Below are 15,906 nucleotides of genomic sequence, written 5' to 3'. Positions count from 1 at the left end.
GGGGGGTGTGGGATGATGACAGGGGGATGATGAAGGGGGGGGTGTGGGATGATGACAAGAGGATGATGAAAAAAAGGATGATGACAAAGGATAATGAAGGGGGGTGGGGATGATGACAAGGGGATGATGACAAGGGGATGATGAAGAGGGTGTGTGGGATGATGACAAGGGGATGATGAAGGGGGGTGGGGATGATGACAAGGGGATGATGACAAGGGGATGATGACAAGGGGATGATGAAGGGGGGTGTGGGATGATGAAGGGGGGATGATGACAGGCGGTGATGATGAAGGGGGGATGATGACAGGGTGATGATGACAGGGTGATGATGATGAGGGTGTTAATGACGGGGGTCTGGATGATGACAGGGGGGGATGATGTATTTCCCACCCTAGGCTTATACTCGAGTCAATAACTTTTCCTGGGATTTTGGGGTGAAATTAGGGGCCTCGGCTTATATTCCGGTCGGCTTATACTTGAGTATATACGGTAACCTACCTACCTAGCGGCAAACCTTTTACTTGCCTTCCTACCAACTGAACTTACTACCTGCCTAAATAACTTGCAAACTTACTACTTGCCTACCTACTTAGAGAATGTTCTACTTACCTAATTTACTACTTGCAAACGTACTACCTGCTTACCTAGCAAACATATTACCTGGGTGGGGGGGGGGGGGGGCAGGCATATTCTTTGCACAGGGGCCCTCTGTTGTCTGTGTCCGCCCCTGACTCACCTGGTGGTCTCTCCGAGAGCACCCCTGTGGGGTAATCCATATTTGGAACACCTATGGGAGTTGGAGCCAGCCAGATTTTGGAACTCCCAGGGAATCATATCTGACATGCACCTGTGTGGAGATGACTGTGTCTTTCCTTCATTTGCTGTGGTTAGAGAATGTTTTAATGTCCCTCAGGATGCCCACTTCCGGTATCTTCAGTTGCAACATGCGGTCTCTGCGCAGTTTGGTTCACTGGAGGTTACCCCTGTCTTTAATGAATTGGAACTGCTCCTGGGGACCACCGACCTAGCTAAGCCTCTCACCCAGAGTTATGCTTTGCTGCAATCAGTGAGTCCGGACCCATTTGCTGTGGCGCAGTTGAAGTGGGTTAAGGATATTCCCAGTCTTTCAGAGGATATGTGGAAGGAGGTTGTTAAGACATATTATTCTACAGTTGTTAGTGGTTGGGATATGCTCATTCAATCTAGGTTTGTCCTTCGTTTGTATTATACTCCTGTTAGACTACATCGAATGGGGGTCTCGGGGAAGGAGGTCTGTTTTAGGTGTGGGAGGGAGGGGGGCATGCTTTTACATGCGGTTTGCACTTGCTCCTGCGTTGTGCCCCCTTGGAGGGAGGTAATGACGTTCTTGTTGGATCACTTAGAATTCCCTTTTTTTTTTATGCAAGAAGTATGTTTGCTGGGGGTTATTAATGGGTTGGAGATGGGCTCTTATAGACACATTTTAGTCCGCTTCCTCTTGTTTTGCGCAAAGTTATAGTGATGGCCTGGAAGGATGTGTCATCACCCCCTCTGGCCCGCTGGATTGCCCAAGTTAACAAATATGTCCCCTTAAATCATGCTCTTTATGTCAGTAGGAAATGTCCGAAAAAAATTTGACAAGGTCTGGGCACCATGGTTGTTGTTGGATGTCTCTACTGATCCTCCAGTTCGGGGAGCCTCACTGACGTTGAATGGCTAGATGGGAATTGTGGAGCTCCAAGGGTGTGTTTGGCAGTATGTGTGTGAATGGACTTGTCTGTAGTGTAGTCTTTATGTGTGGTTGTTCAGGGTGGGCCTCCCTTCCCTCAAATATTCATAGCGGGAGAAAAATTTGTGTATGCAACGTCTTTTTCTCCCCCTATCTTTTGGTGGAATAACGGGCGCAATAACAGATGTCAGAGAATGCCATTGGGATTCTGCTTCCCGTTGGGCTCCGTCACACTAACGATCATTGAAGGCAAAAAAAAAAAAAAAGAGAGAGCCTTAATGCCCATTTGTGGCAGAGCACAGCGGTAGTGTGAAAGTAGTCTAAGCTTGCCCACAGCCATTTTCCCTGCCTACTTGACAATCTACCCTAAGTGACAGATCTTTAACTGGACAATGGTCCCTATACTGGATAAGTGCAGGGCTTAGTGATGTGAAAATATTAAAGCGAACACAGTACAGAGGTCATAAAACAGTTGGGACACAAAGAGTTGACCAAAGCACAAACCACTGAGCATAAAACAGGTAACAGCAAGCTGGCAAACTGACAAACAGACGAACAAAGAGAAGTCAGACAGGCCTAGTCAAAACCAGGAGGTAACACATGTCACTAAAAAAGTCAGCCAAAGCACATGCCTTATGTCAGGAGAACAAGATAACAGGATAATAAATGCAGGAATAACGGGGAAGAGTTGTCAAAACCTGTGCAAAGGAAAAAGCAGACCAGTTGCTCAAAGCAACCAATCAGATTGCTTCTTTTATAAAAAAAAAAAAAGCCTCTGAAAAATAAAAGATGCAATCTTATCAGTTGCTATGGACAAGTGGTCGACTTTACCTCTGCACAGGTTTTGATAAATCTCCCGCATTATCTCTATCATAGGCAATATACAGAGAACAAACTGAGCTATTTATAGCCCAGCTCAGGAGAATGTGGGCGCCAAGGCCGTATACCATTGGCTCGTAGTTCCCGCCTCCTGAATTGGCCAGGCTTTGTCAAAGCAATGAGCGATGCCGCAGCTGAAGACAAAAGGAGTTGGACCTAAAACCAGAGCCACAAGCAGATACACCCATTACTGGTCACACTTATGGTTCTGGATAACAATGAGTGAATTTCCTGTAAGTTGTTTCCATGATCTTTATGTTACACACGGTGGGTTTTCCTGGTGGGTTGAAAGGAAGTTTATATAACACTCGAGGCTTTGTTTAAGCAATCTTTTTTAGGATTTTGATGTATTATTTATCCTTCAATACATGGTTTTGCATGTAGGTTTTGTCGAATCCATGTCACCTGTGACAGCCTGAGCAGCATTCCCATACACAATATTATACATGTACTCTATCTTAGGAGACAATAATCAACATATCCGTGTCTTAATCTTGGCAGGTAACACTATCTTCCTTTATCTATGAAGCATTAATATTTACAATGAGACTTGTACCGGAGGAAAGGTTTTTTTTTCAAACAGAAGTTTCTGGGTCACATTCCACTGCCAGTGGAAATAAAAAATAAAAGAATAAAAAATAAATATATCTCAATACAGGAAGGGTGGGGGATGGGGGGGAGGAAGAGACGTAACCAGTGAACCATTCTTAGAAGACCTGAAAGCGAAATGAGTGCGTCTTGGAGGTCTAATTTATACCGAGCAACTTTAAACTTTCCACAGATTCTTTAAATAATGAAAAACAACATCGTCAGATCTCTCCAGGAGACAGATATCGTGAACTGTACATGAAAGTCACGCCAGCTCGGAAACTTCTCTCTGCAACATTCCACCTAGAAAAAAAAAAAGAAAATAGAAAAGAAAAGAAAAAGATAATGAGAAAAAAAAGCTTGAAGGAAACAAATAACCTCAAGTTCAATTAAATTAATTTTTGATGACATAACTCCGGCTCTATTAAAAACAATCCAAGGCATTACTCTTGTTTCCAAAGACAAAACATTATTCCGTAAAAAGCTCCAGGGGGGAATTTCTAGACTGGAAACATATGAAGCGGGAGCAATATTATGCTAAAATGAGTCAATTACAAATGACAGTAGGAGCGCAAAAAATTATTATACTACCTTAACCCTCTCCATGCCTGTTAAGGCTATAGTAGCATTCTTAAAGCATATGGGGGCTACCCGGCGCATCGGGGGTTACTGTTTTCGATTACAATCTCACCAGGCTGATGGAATGAAGTAAGGATTCTACAATTAAGAGGAAATAGAAGACATTCAATAATTTAATCACTGAAGTGTTCCGAAAAAGACTAACTCGACCAACTTCATTAGAGGACCAATAGGTCAGGTCTAACTGCGCGTATATGTTTACTCTACAAAATCATAGCAAACATTTGTATTTTGCAAGTAAAAACATAGGAATGAAAAAATATAATTGTAATAACAATGTAATACATGACTTAACCCCCTTCCCGATATTAGATATACAGGTGCATGAAATGTTAGATACGGATATATGGATGGGGATGTTATTACACCACGCCACCTTTTTCTCTAAACCTTACTTAGCACAGCTGGCAAACTATGGTCTAGCATAATTTCTTTTTGCCTTTTAATGATGAATTCCTGGTATAGTGGGTTAACAAAATGTCCCCCCTGTGTTTCATTTTATTTGTTTTATCTTGTTTGGTTAGCATAGCTCATGTGATTGTACTAAAGCAACTACTCCTACTATTTTTTAGCACCTATTTTATGTCCTGAAGATGTGGCTGATATGTAGTGTTGAGCGGCATAGGCCATATTCGAATTCGCGATATTTCGCGAATATATGGACGAATATTCGTCAAATTAGCATATGCGAAAATTAGCATATGCAAATTTTCGCATGTGCGAAAATTTGCACGCCAGTCCCAAACAGTAGTATTAGAGCCTTCTTTACATCACACAAGCTGGAAGCAGAGAGGGGTGATCACTGTGATGTGTACTGTGATAAAAAAAAAATAAAACAATATTCGTAATTACGAATATATAGCGTTATATTCGCGAATATTCGCGAATTCACGAATATGCGATATTTGCGAATAAAATTTGCATTGCGAATATTCGCGAGCAACACTACTGATATGGGTCAGAAGGGCTTAGACATTGCTTGCATCTAGGAATAAGCATTGTAAACATGTCTTTGATGTCCTGAGAAGAGCAGCACAAGCTTGCACTTAGACATGTTTTTCAAAATTTGTTCAATCCTTTAAAAATTACTTCTGTATTCAAAAAACCTGTCAAAATCCAAACTGTCAAAAATGTACTGCCCAATGCGTTCAATTTTTTTCTTACCCCATTAACATTGACTAGCTAAATGTGCCCAAAAATGTTGGTACTCAATCTGCTAATACTGGTGGTAACCATCAAAGAGCACCCAGTTTTATGCGCCGTTGATAGGTGATCGCCTCCTTGACAGTTTATAAACTGTCAAAAGGGCAGTCACCACTGCTCAACTGTCAACAGTGTGTAAACCTAAGTGCACTTTCGACAGTCTATGCACTGAGGCACCAAAATTAAAGGAACCAATAGTTAATGAATGAGAAGGCATAGATAGGAAGAAAATGAAAAGGGTGTCTGTACATGAACTATTGGAGCTATAGGAAGCCACATGTCTTCTTTCATTTTTTCACTTTCATTCGTTCTTCCTCGTCTGCTAAGTTCCATGACAGTTTCATTATTTTATCCACATTGCAGGACGATTATAGCTATAATAAATGTATTATGGTTTTTATTAAGTGTTACTATTAAAAAGAATTCTTTAAAAAAAAGATATATATATATATATATATATATATATATTAATATATATATATACATAAAAATGTAGTACCATTTTGTAGTAAATTTGACTTTTTGATCGCTTTTTATTCGCTTTTATTTTTTTTTATTATTTTAGAACACATAGTGACCAAAATGCATCAATTCTGGTATCAGTAAGATGTTTTTATTTACAACATTCACTGTATGGGCTCAATAACATTTTATTTCAATTGTTCAGATTGATTTTCAGGTGATTAAAAGAGGGGGAGTCTTTATTCATTTAAAATGTGTTTTAACTTTCTTTTCCACTCTTTAGTCACCCTTGGAGTACAGAGTACAGTACACTGAAATACTAATGAATTTCCAACTTTTTCCTCTTTTACATCCTGCTTTTGGCAAATAACACAATCATGGCTCATTCAGAGGCCTTTAGAAGGTTCTGGCTGCCACAATATCTGATCAGTAACCTATGATTTTATTGAAAGATGGAGGATCATATTATGCTATTCTTTCTTTAATTTTGCTCACAGCAGCAAGGGTTAAAATACAGAAAAGTGAAGAAAACTTTTAGCGTAACTAAACATATGGTATATGGTAGTCCCGTATCATCCAATCAGAGTAGGACATAGGTCATAAAATCCATTAAAACCAACTGTTAATCCTCTTTCTTGCTGCTCACAGCTAAGAAACTGTAAGTACTAAACATTTTTTTCTGCATTTATTCATTGTACATATTATTTACTTCCCTTATGAATATTTTTCTAAATATTTCATATTGATTTATCTTTATTCCCATTAAATTTTTTCCCATCACTTGTATTTTCTACCATATATATATTTTTACATCCTTCAAATTATCTATCCTTATTTGTTCCGAGTATCCGGGACCTTTTCATTCTATTCATGGATTTTTAAACATTAAATATTCTGTTTTCTTACCTATATTTTCGTTCCTCTTTACCTCCGCCGCTCTCTCGGTCAGCCTCCGGGGTCATCGGTACCTTCCATTAAGCTCCGCGTCCTCTTCTCTCCTGTGATGCACTTCTTTTTCGCCCATCGGCCATATTTTATTTGCGCGCATGCGCATTGTGCTTTTTTCTCCGCGTCTTCTCGCCTATTGCGAAATTTGCGGCGCAATTGGTGCTCAGTTGCTTCTCCCGCTCAGCATTCTCCTTGCAGATCTCCTGGATATCACTCCCATTGACACTAGCTCCTTTTATTCTTCAGTAACCCTTAATATTATATTTTCATTACCAAATCTCCATTCATTATTATCCTACTGTATATTTTAAACCTAGTGTATTTTTAAATACAAGGATATATACAAAATGTTATATATATATCATTTTTTTTTTACCTCAGATATATTTTGCCATATAAATTTTAACATGACTTGGAAAATGGAAAATATTGTTCCCTCTTCTGAAGTTAGGGAATATACATTTATTAATGAGGCTCATGTACAAAACATTGTTTCAGAGTCTGTGAAAAAAACTGTCCATTCTGCCATTAAAGGTGCCATTTCCTCCCTTCATGAGTCCATCTCCAAAACAGTTACACAAGCTGTCATTCAGGCAATTCCTATCCACCAGGGTCTTTCTACTCCTTCAGTCCTATTCTGGTCCGCTGAGGAATCTTCCTCTCATTTGGCCAGAGGTTTTAAATCTGGTTAAGCATCCTGAAAAAGGCATCATTGCCATGACGACCCTTTTTCATCCAAACCAAAAAAGGTGTCTAATAAGGGTCAAGCTGACATAAAATCTGACAGCCGTCCACACCAACACGGCACAAAATCAGGTAATAAATCATCCCACTCAAAACCTTCAGTCCGTGAGGAAGCCTCACAAAAACAGACATCGAAACCCTCATTCAGAAACAAACCAGACTCTTCTGTCCTTTCTAGTCAATCATCCTCTGACTCCGATCCCTCTACTGGGGAGCATGATTCTCATTACGAGGACGTATCGGATTCTGATAATGTGGATGCTTTATCAGTTCATGACACCTCTGAAGAGGTGGTTTTGGACAGTTCCGGCACCCCTTATTTTGATCCGGACCAAATTTTCCACCCACAATCAGGAGATTGGGTTCCACATCCCAATGTAGCCAAATATGTTCAATCCTGTTTTAACAAACCTATGGACAAAAAAGCCAGAAATAGGCTCAGGGCTCAATGCCCTAGACCCTCTCTACCTGACATCACCACAGCAACCCCAGATATTGACCTTACTCTTGTAAAGTCTTTATCTAAATCGGGGAAGAACCCTAGAAAAGGCCTGGACCGCTCACTGAAGTCCTGCCAAGATACATTTATTGATATTTTGGGTCCTTTAACAAAAATGATGAACCTTTCTGAAGAGGCTCTCACCTCCAATAATCTAATTGACCCTCATGTCCTTCACGGCTGGGTGAAAGGGCGTTCTGCTTTTTTGGTAACGCCAATTCGGCTCTATCCTAAGAACAGAGATGTTCTATTTTACTTAAATTTGACCCCCAGCTTACCCACCTGGCTCCTAATGAACCTTTTCCCTCTAATGAGGGATTGTTCTTTGGAGATTCCTTCATTAAGGAACTCAATAAATATGTGGGATTGTTTTCTAGCCTTGACAAGGCTCAAACCTCACTAAAAAGGTTTTTCAGCCAAAGGTTTTCCCCAAGGCTGGGAGAGGTAAGGGCCTCTTTCCCAGCCACAACTACGAGGAACGACAACAGTTTTGAGGCCCCCCTCAACCCAAAACATCTCAATCTTCAAGTTCCTACACCTCACTCTTCTTCCCCTACCGTGGAAGACCATGGCAATCCAGAGGCTCCAGAGGGTTCCAGAAATCAAGACCTACTTCAGGTAAGTTTGACTCTTGCTTCTTTTCCTGACATACCTCTAGGAGGCAGACTAACCAATTTTTTTCCAAATTCAGTCTACAATAATCTCCGACTCTTGGGTTCTAAACACGATAAAAGGGGTTGAAATGGAGTTCATGTCCCCTCCTTTTAAAACTCATCTCCCTCATCCTATGATTTTTTCAAACCAAGATCAGATTCTTATAGATTCCGAGATTAGAGAACCTCATTCAAAGAATGCCATCATCCCAGTACATTATTCTCCTCACGGTTTCATCAGCAATCTATTTTTAGTCAAAAAGAAAGACGGCGGTCACAGACCTGTAATAAATCTCAAATCTCTCAATGCCTTGGTAAGGTACCATCACTTCAAAATGGAGGGCATTAATCTCTTGAGAGACCTTCTACTTCACAGAGATTGGCTTATCAAGATAGATCTCAAAGATGCCTATCTCACTGTCCCAATTCATCCCTCTTTCCAACCTTACCTCCAGTTTTCATAAAAAAATCTAACTTGGCAATTTACGTGCCTTCCATTCGGTCTGGCATCCGCTCCTTGGTGCTTCACCAAACTGATGAAACCAGTAGTCTCTATCCTGAGAAGCCGAGGTGTTCGTCTAATCATATATCTAGACATTATCCTAATTATAGCTCAATCACTTCACCTCATCCATCTTCATATGCAATGGACACTTTCGTTACTCACAGACCTAGGGTTTATTATAAATTTCAAAAAAATCTATATTGTCCCCTTCAAGGGAAGTGGAATTTCTAGGATTCATAGTAAACACCAATTTTGACATATTGAGTCTCCCATCAAGATGATTAAAAACTATTTGTCAGGAAATTTGCTCTGTTCTGAACAAGAATCTAATTTCTTTGAGGAACATTGCATGCATAGTGGGCCTTCTCTCAGCTTCCATTCAAGAAATTGTCCCTGCCCCTCTACATTACAGAGCATTGCAACACCTCAAAATTCAACACCTTCAGAACGATCTAAGTTATTCGGACTCTCTTACATCAGAGACAAAAGAAGAATTACTTTGGCGGCTTCATCACATAGAATCTTGGAATGGGAAAGCAATTTTTCATCCCTTTCCAGATTTCTCTATAGAATCACAAACGAGCCTTTTGGGCTGGGGTGCTTGTTGTGGTCATCTCTCCACTGGAGGGAAATGGCCCTCCACATCAATTGTCTAGAACTTCACATCAATTGTCTTGAACTTCTAGCTGTTTTTTTCGCACTTAAGAGCTTTGCAAAGAACAAATCCAATTGTTCTATTCTTCTTTGGATGGAAAACATTTCGGCTGTTCAATACATCAACCGCTTAGGGGGTACGAAATCGAAACTTTTGTCAGATATCACCAAAGATTTCTGGCATTTTTGTCTGGACAGGAACATTGTCCACAAGACCGAATACCTTCCTGATCTTTCGAACAGCATAGCAGATTGGAATTCTCGTTTCCTCGTAGATGCCAGCGATTGGCGTTTAGACCCTTCAATTTTTTCTCAACTCAATCCTTTATTTTTAGACATTTCTGCTTCTCGTCTACATCGTCAACTTCGTCTATTCTTCAGTCGGCGCCACGATCCAGAAGCATTAGGTGTAGATGCCCTACTTCAATCTTGGCCTTCAGAAGTCCTTTACGCCTTTCCTCCTTTCTCTCTGATCCCCAGAGTTCTCCTCCAAATTCTCTCCCAGAAATAGACAGTGGTTTTGATAACCCCTGGGTGGCCATCTCAAGTATGGTTCCCTCAACTTCTGGGAATGACCGTGGATTTTCCTCAAATCATTCCCATGTCTCCTTCAATACTTCTTGATCCATCAGGGAACCCCCATACTCTAGTTCTTTCAGAAACTCTGTCTCTTGTAGCTTGGCTTCTATCAGGGAACTCTCAAATGATCAAGGACTTTCACAAACATCTAGAGATATCCTATCGGATGCATGGACACCAGGAACCAAATCTGCTTACAGATCTGCCTGGAAAATTTGGTCTCATTGGTGCTCACAACGGACTCTGGATCCTGTTCACTCTTCTCTGAATGACATTTTGAATTTCCTCTCTTCCTCTTTTGACCAAGGGAAAGCTTACCGTACCATTAATGTTTTTGTTCTGCTATCTCCTCGAATCACATTCCTATCGTTTAGATGCCTGTAGGCAAACAACCTTTAGTTTGCAGACTCTTGAAAGGTATTCATTTCGAAGACCTCCACTTCCCAAGTATACTTCTACCTGGGATGTTAACTTAGTTTTATCCTTCCTTGATTCTCTAGGCCCTAACGATTCTCTATCTTTAAAACTTCTTTCCTTCAAACTATCTATGTTATTATACTTAATCTCTTGTAAAAGATTTCTCATAGATCCTTCTCGCCTCAGGGAGTCATATTTACTATTTATAAACGTACTAAAACCAATTTACATTCAGTATTTTATCCTTCTTTTCCTCACAATGTTAATCTTTGTGTGGTTCACTGTTTACAATCTTATGAACGTAAAACAAATCCTTCACGTAGACCTTCTTCTCAATTATTAATTTCTTATTGCAGACCTCATCTTCCAGTCTCTTCTGCCGCTATTGCCAGATGGATCAAACATACCATGCATCTGGCAGGTGTTGACACTTCGTTTTTTTGGTGCTCATTCCACCAGAGGTGCTATGTCCACTAAAGTTATTCAGTACGGAAGTTCGCTTTCAGACCTTCTGAAAGCTGCAAATTGGTCATTGGAATCTACCTTCAGAACTTTTTATTTTAGACCTTCCTCTCATGTTTCTATGTCTTTATTTTAAGAATATTATATAATAGCTTTAAACATGCATACTATGAGCCTCCGTCTTTCAATAAAATTGGAGATTTTCTTGTCTAGATGATGGAAAATATGGATTTTATTAAAGACAGGAGGGAAATATTATCCCTCCCTTTAATTAACCCTCCCTATTTTTCATTGTTTTTTCTTTTATTATATTTCAGCCTAGGTTGAAGATTTCTTAATCTTCACATGGTCAAATCTTCGATCCATTGTTCTGCATTCTGACTTCTGAGTTCCAGTTCTACGTTGCAAATTGTTTTGTGTTTTCTTCTATTTCTCCTCTCTCAATAAGAAAGAGGATTAACAGTTGGTTTTAATGGACTTTATGACCTATGTCCTACTCTGATTGGATGATACTGGACTACCATATACCATATGTTTGGTTACACGAAAAGTTTTCTTCACTTTTCTGTATTTTAACCCTTGCTGCTGTGAGCTAAATTAAAGAAAGAATAGCATAATATTCGCCTCCTGTCTTTAATAAAATCCATATTTTCCGTCATCTAGACTAGTAAAATCTCCAATTGTGTTTCTTGGGGAAGCAGATGCCAGAGGTGACTGTCATGTGGATTCTAACTGTCCAGATGCCAAATGCCCCTGCTGAACAGCTGGATTTATTAGGAGTTGTGCTCCTCTTTATAAATTTGGTGAACAGAACACCAGCAGGAATTTATGTAAGATCAGTGTGTGATATGCTGATATTAGTAAATTTTCCCCCATGGCACCCTGGATTGATAAACGACATTATTAAAGGGGTATTCCAGGAATTTTTTTTTTTATTTGACTATGCTACAGGGGCTGTAAAGTTAGTGTAGTTCATACTATAGTGTCTTTACCTGTGTGTGATGGTTTTCTCCCAATTCTTCTGTGATTTTCATCCCAATATTTATTTTTAACAGCATACAAAATGACTGCTGTCTCGGATTTTTCCCAGCTTGCAATGAGGTCGAGACCTGACTCATTAGTCAGCTGATGACAGGGAGCCTGTCTGCTTCAATGGGTGGAGAGATTGCTTGGTGGGAGAGAGATCAATCTGCAACTAATGCAACAGCTGGATGCACCCTGATTGAAAACCACAGGTCTGCAGCTCATTTATGTTTCAATGGGTGGGGTAGCTGATGTGTGGGAAGGAGGAAAATGGTATCATGGGATTTGTAGGCAAACAAGAAAACTGAAAACAGGAAATACAAGTTCACAGAAAGCTAGCCACAGTGTTCTGGTAATCTCACAGCATAGCCATTTAGCCCAAGACAAACACAGATCCTTCCTAAGCATGTCCATTACTGTCTGCCAGGTACGTACTAAAATCACCTTATGCTGGATAACCCCTTTAAATAAAACTTAAATTAATGTTAGTTTAGCAAAATATTAAATGTATAGGAAAATTTGATCCAAATCAATTCGCACATCTCTACTCTTTATTTAATTTATAACTTTACACAGAGGTTTTTCCAGACAGGAAAGCCTTTAAAGACTCCGAATGAGACTGCTCAGGATGTAATGTGTTGTTCTGGTTGAATTAGATAAGGACATTGGACAGAATGGCTTGTAGGGGGACAAGGTTTAAAGGGGTATTCCAGGAATTTTTTTTATTTGACTATTCTACAGGAGCTGTAAAGTTAGTGTAGTTCATAATATAGTGTCTATACCTGTATGTGATGGCTTTCTCACAATTCTTCTGTGATTTTCACTCCAATTTTTATTTTTATCAGCATACAAAATGACTGTTGTCTTGCAATGCGGCTGAGACCTGACTCACTAGACAGCTAATGACAGGGAGCCTGTCTGCTTCAATGGGTGGAGGGATCAATCTGCAACTAATGCAACAGCTGTAGGCACCCTGATTGAAAACCACAGGTCTTTTGAATGGACAGCTCATTTATGTATCAATGGGTGGGGTGGCTGATGTGTGGGAGGGAGGAAATGGAATTGTGGGATTTGTAGTCAAAAAAAGAGATGTCAAACAGGAAATACCAGTTCACAAAAAGCTAGACACAGTATTATGGTGATCTCACAACATAGCTATTTAGCCCCAAGACAAGTGCAGATCCTTCCTAAGCATATACATTACTGTCTGTCAGGTACGTTCTAAGATCCCCTTATGGTGGATAACCCCTTTAAATCTTGGAAGGAGGTTACACAAATAAAAATAAAAACATTTCAAATTGCAGTGAAACAATGAGAATGCAGGAAGGATGATCAGTAATATATTGTTTAGGGAATCATTCTAGTGTATTTGCTAATCACTACTTTGTTACTAAATTACATATCCAAAATACCTTGCTCTTCTTTAGTGTGTTCAAGGGAATCTGTGTTCTGTGTTATGTCTGTGTTTATTCATACGGGGGCTCACCATTTGAATGGTGCACCCAATGTACTGGATACCACACCGACAGGTCAGTAAATAAATGACAGATGAAGAGGAACAATCCAGATATTCCTTCAGATGGAATTCTTCACCTGTTGAGTGTGAAGAAAATGATATAGCAACCAGAATCGGAATCCAGAGGCAACACAGACACCAGGTTTTAAGGCAATGAAAAGTGCCATTTTTTTTATTTTATTGTTTCCATCACTAATAAGTAATAAACCCACAGAAGTTAAAAGCAAGACCCCATCCTTCACACCCCTACATTGTCGGAAGCAGAAAAAAACAAAACAAAAGAACAGAAAAATAAATTTCTAGCACTTTCAATCTTTCAATCTTTTTAAATTTCTTCAGGGCCTTTCTAGATATTTTTTTGCCATCTCCCTTTCATAAAGAAATATCCTTTTATTAAGCACATCCCACTTTTCTACCCGAGGACCACATCTGGGGCAATCGGAGTCCCACTTAAACCTATGGAAATCAGATGGAAATCTCAAAATAAGATGCAGTTGGATTATTCTATGGGGTAAACTCTCAGATTATTCTATGGGGTAGACTTTCAGTTACCCAAACACTTATTCCAGCACTCAGTTGATACAATGCCAATTTCCCTTTCCCATCTTTCTTTAATATTCCCCTTAATAGTTTGTAAATTTTATTCATGACCTTTTCTCGCTCGTGCTCTTGTCTAATTCAATCAATTAAATAATGTGAGTGAACCCTATACCTATTTTTTTTTATATACAATTGAAATTGTGATGTCATTTCTGCTTGACCTTTAACCTTTACTATTTATTTTGCCTGCTGTATGCTATTTAATTATGTCTGATAAAGAGGTCAGTTCAATCCTGAAATGCGTTACATGTGTATAATAATCATAAAAAATAGTATTTCTCAAGTCACCAAATTTATATAGTTCCTGGCTGCGCTTTGTAAACCCTGAAATGAAAGTTATCGCTGATACTGAAGTTATCTATTTTTGACACTTGAGATCTGAACATGACCTAGAGCTCACAGATTCTCTTTAAAGATAAACTGAGAGCAGCATCACTGACACTAATCCGCTGGTACTACCTGTTAGTGCAGGTGACACTAATAAAAATGCTGTTTACCTTATTTTTCCAAGTGCATATAATATACCGCTAAAAATCCTAATATTTAACCCCTTAAGGACTGAGCCCTTTTTCACCTTAAAGGGGTACTCCGCCCCTGGCATCTTATCCCCTATCCAAAGGATAGGGGGTAAGATGTTAGATCGCCGCGGTTCCGCTGCTGGGGACCCCGGGGATCGCCACTGCGGCACCCCGCCATCATTACTGCACAGAGCGAGTTCGCTCTGTGCGTAATGACGGGCGATACAGGGGCCGGAGCAGCGTGACGTCATGGCTCCGCCCCTCATGATATCACGGCCCGTCCCCTTAATGCAAGTCTATGGCAGGGGGCGTGATGACCGTTATGTCCCCTCCCATAGACATGTATTGACGGGGGCGGGCCGTGACGTCACGAGGGGCGGAGCCGTGATGCAACGATGCTCCGGCCCCTGTATTGCCCGTCATTACGTGCAGAGCGATCTCGCTCTGTGCAGTAATGATAGCGGGGTGCTGCAGCAGCGATCCCCGGTGTCCCCAGCAGCGGGACCCCGGCGATATGACATCTTATCCCCTATCCTTTGGATAGGGATAAGATGTCTAGGGGCGAGTACCCCTTTAAGGACTGAGCCCTTTTTTGCAATTCTGACCTCTGTCACTTTATGCATTAACAACTCTGGGATGCTTTTACCGATTATTCTGATTCCGAGATAGTTTTTTCGTGACATATTCTACTTTAACATAGTGGTAAATTTTCGTTGTTACATGCATCCCAAAATTTCATGAAAATGTTGCATTTTTCTAACTTTGAAACTCTATGCTTGTAATAAAATGGACATCCCAAATAAATTATATATTGATTCACATATACAATATGTCTACCTTATGTTTGCATCATAAAGTTGACATGTTTTTACTTTTGGAAGACATTAGAGGGCTTCAAAATTCAGCAACAATTTTTCAGCAAACACGAAAATTAAAAAATCTGAATTTTTCAGGGACCAGTTCAGTTTTGAAGGGGATTTGAAGGGCTTTCATGTTAGAAATACCCCATACATTACCCCATTATATAAACTGCACCCCTCAAAGTATTCAAAATGACATTCAGAAAGTTTGTTAACTCTTTAAGTGTTTCACAGGAATAGCAGCAAAGTGAAGGAGCAAATTCTAAATCTCCATTTTCTTCATGTTCTTGCAGAGCCATTTTTTTTATTTTTACAAGGGGCAAAAGGAGAGAAATCCCCCTAAAATGTGTAGCCCTATTTCTCTTGAGTAAGGAAATACCTGATACATGAATGTAAAGTGCTCCGTGGGTGCACTAGAGGGCTCAGAAGGGAAGGAACGACAAAGGGAT

General features: G+C 40.0%; 1 long non-coding RNA gene across 1 annotated transcript; it reads right to left on the bottom strand.

Moving 5' to 3' along the window:
* Window positions 1-3,092: 3,092 nt before the first annotated feature.
* Window positions 3,093-5,100, bottom strand: LOC130297092 (uncharacterized). Its single transcript, XR_008849394.1, has 3 exons — window positions 4,979-5,100; window positions 3,767-3,892; window positions 3,093-3,478 (listed from the first exon to the last, which is right to left on the bottom strand). It is a non-coding gene; the product is annotated as an uncharacterized LOC130297092 (long non-coding RNA).
* Window positions 5,101-15,906: the final 10,806 nt, after the last annotated feature.

The sequence above is a fragment of the Hyla sarda genome, chromosome 12 (genome assembly GCF_029499605.1).
Source record: "Hyla sarda isolate aHylSar1 chromosome 12, aHylSar1.hap1, whole genome shotgun sequence".
NCBI lineage: Eukaryota > Metazoa > Chordata > Amphibia > Anura > Hylidae > Hyla > Hyla sarda.
The sequence above is the reverse complement of the archived record's forward strand: the minus strand, read 5'-3'. Positions and strand labels throughout refer to the sequence as shown.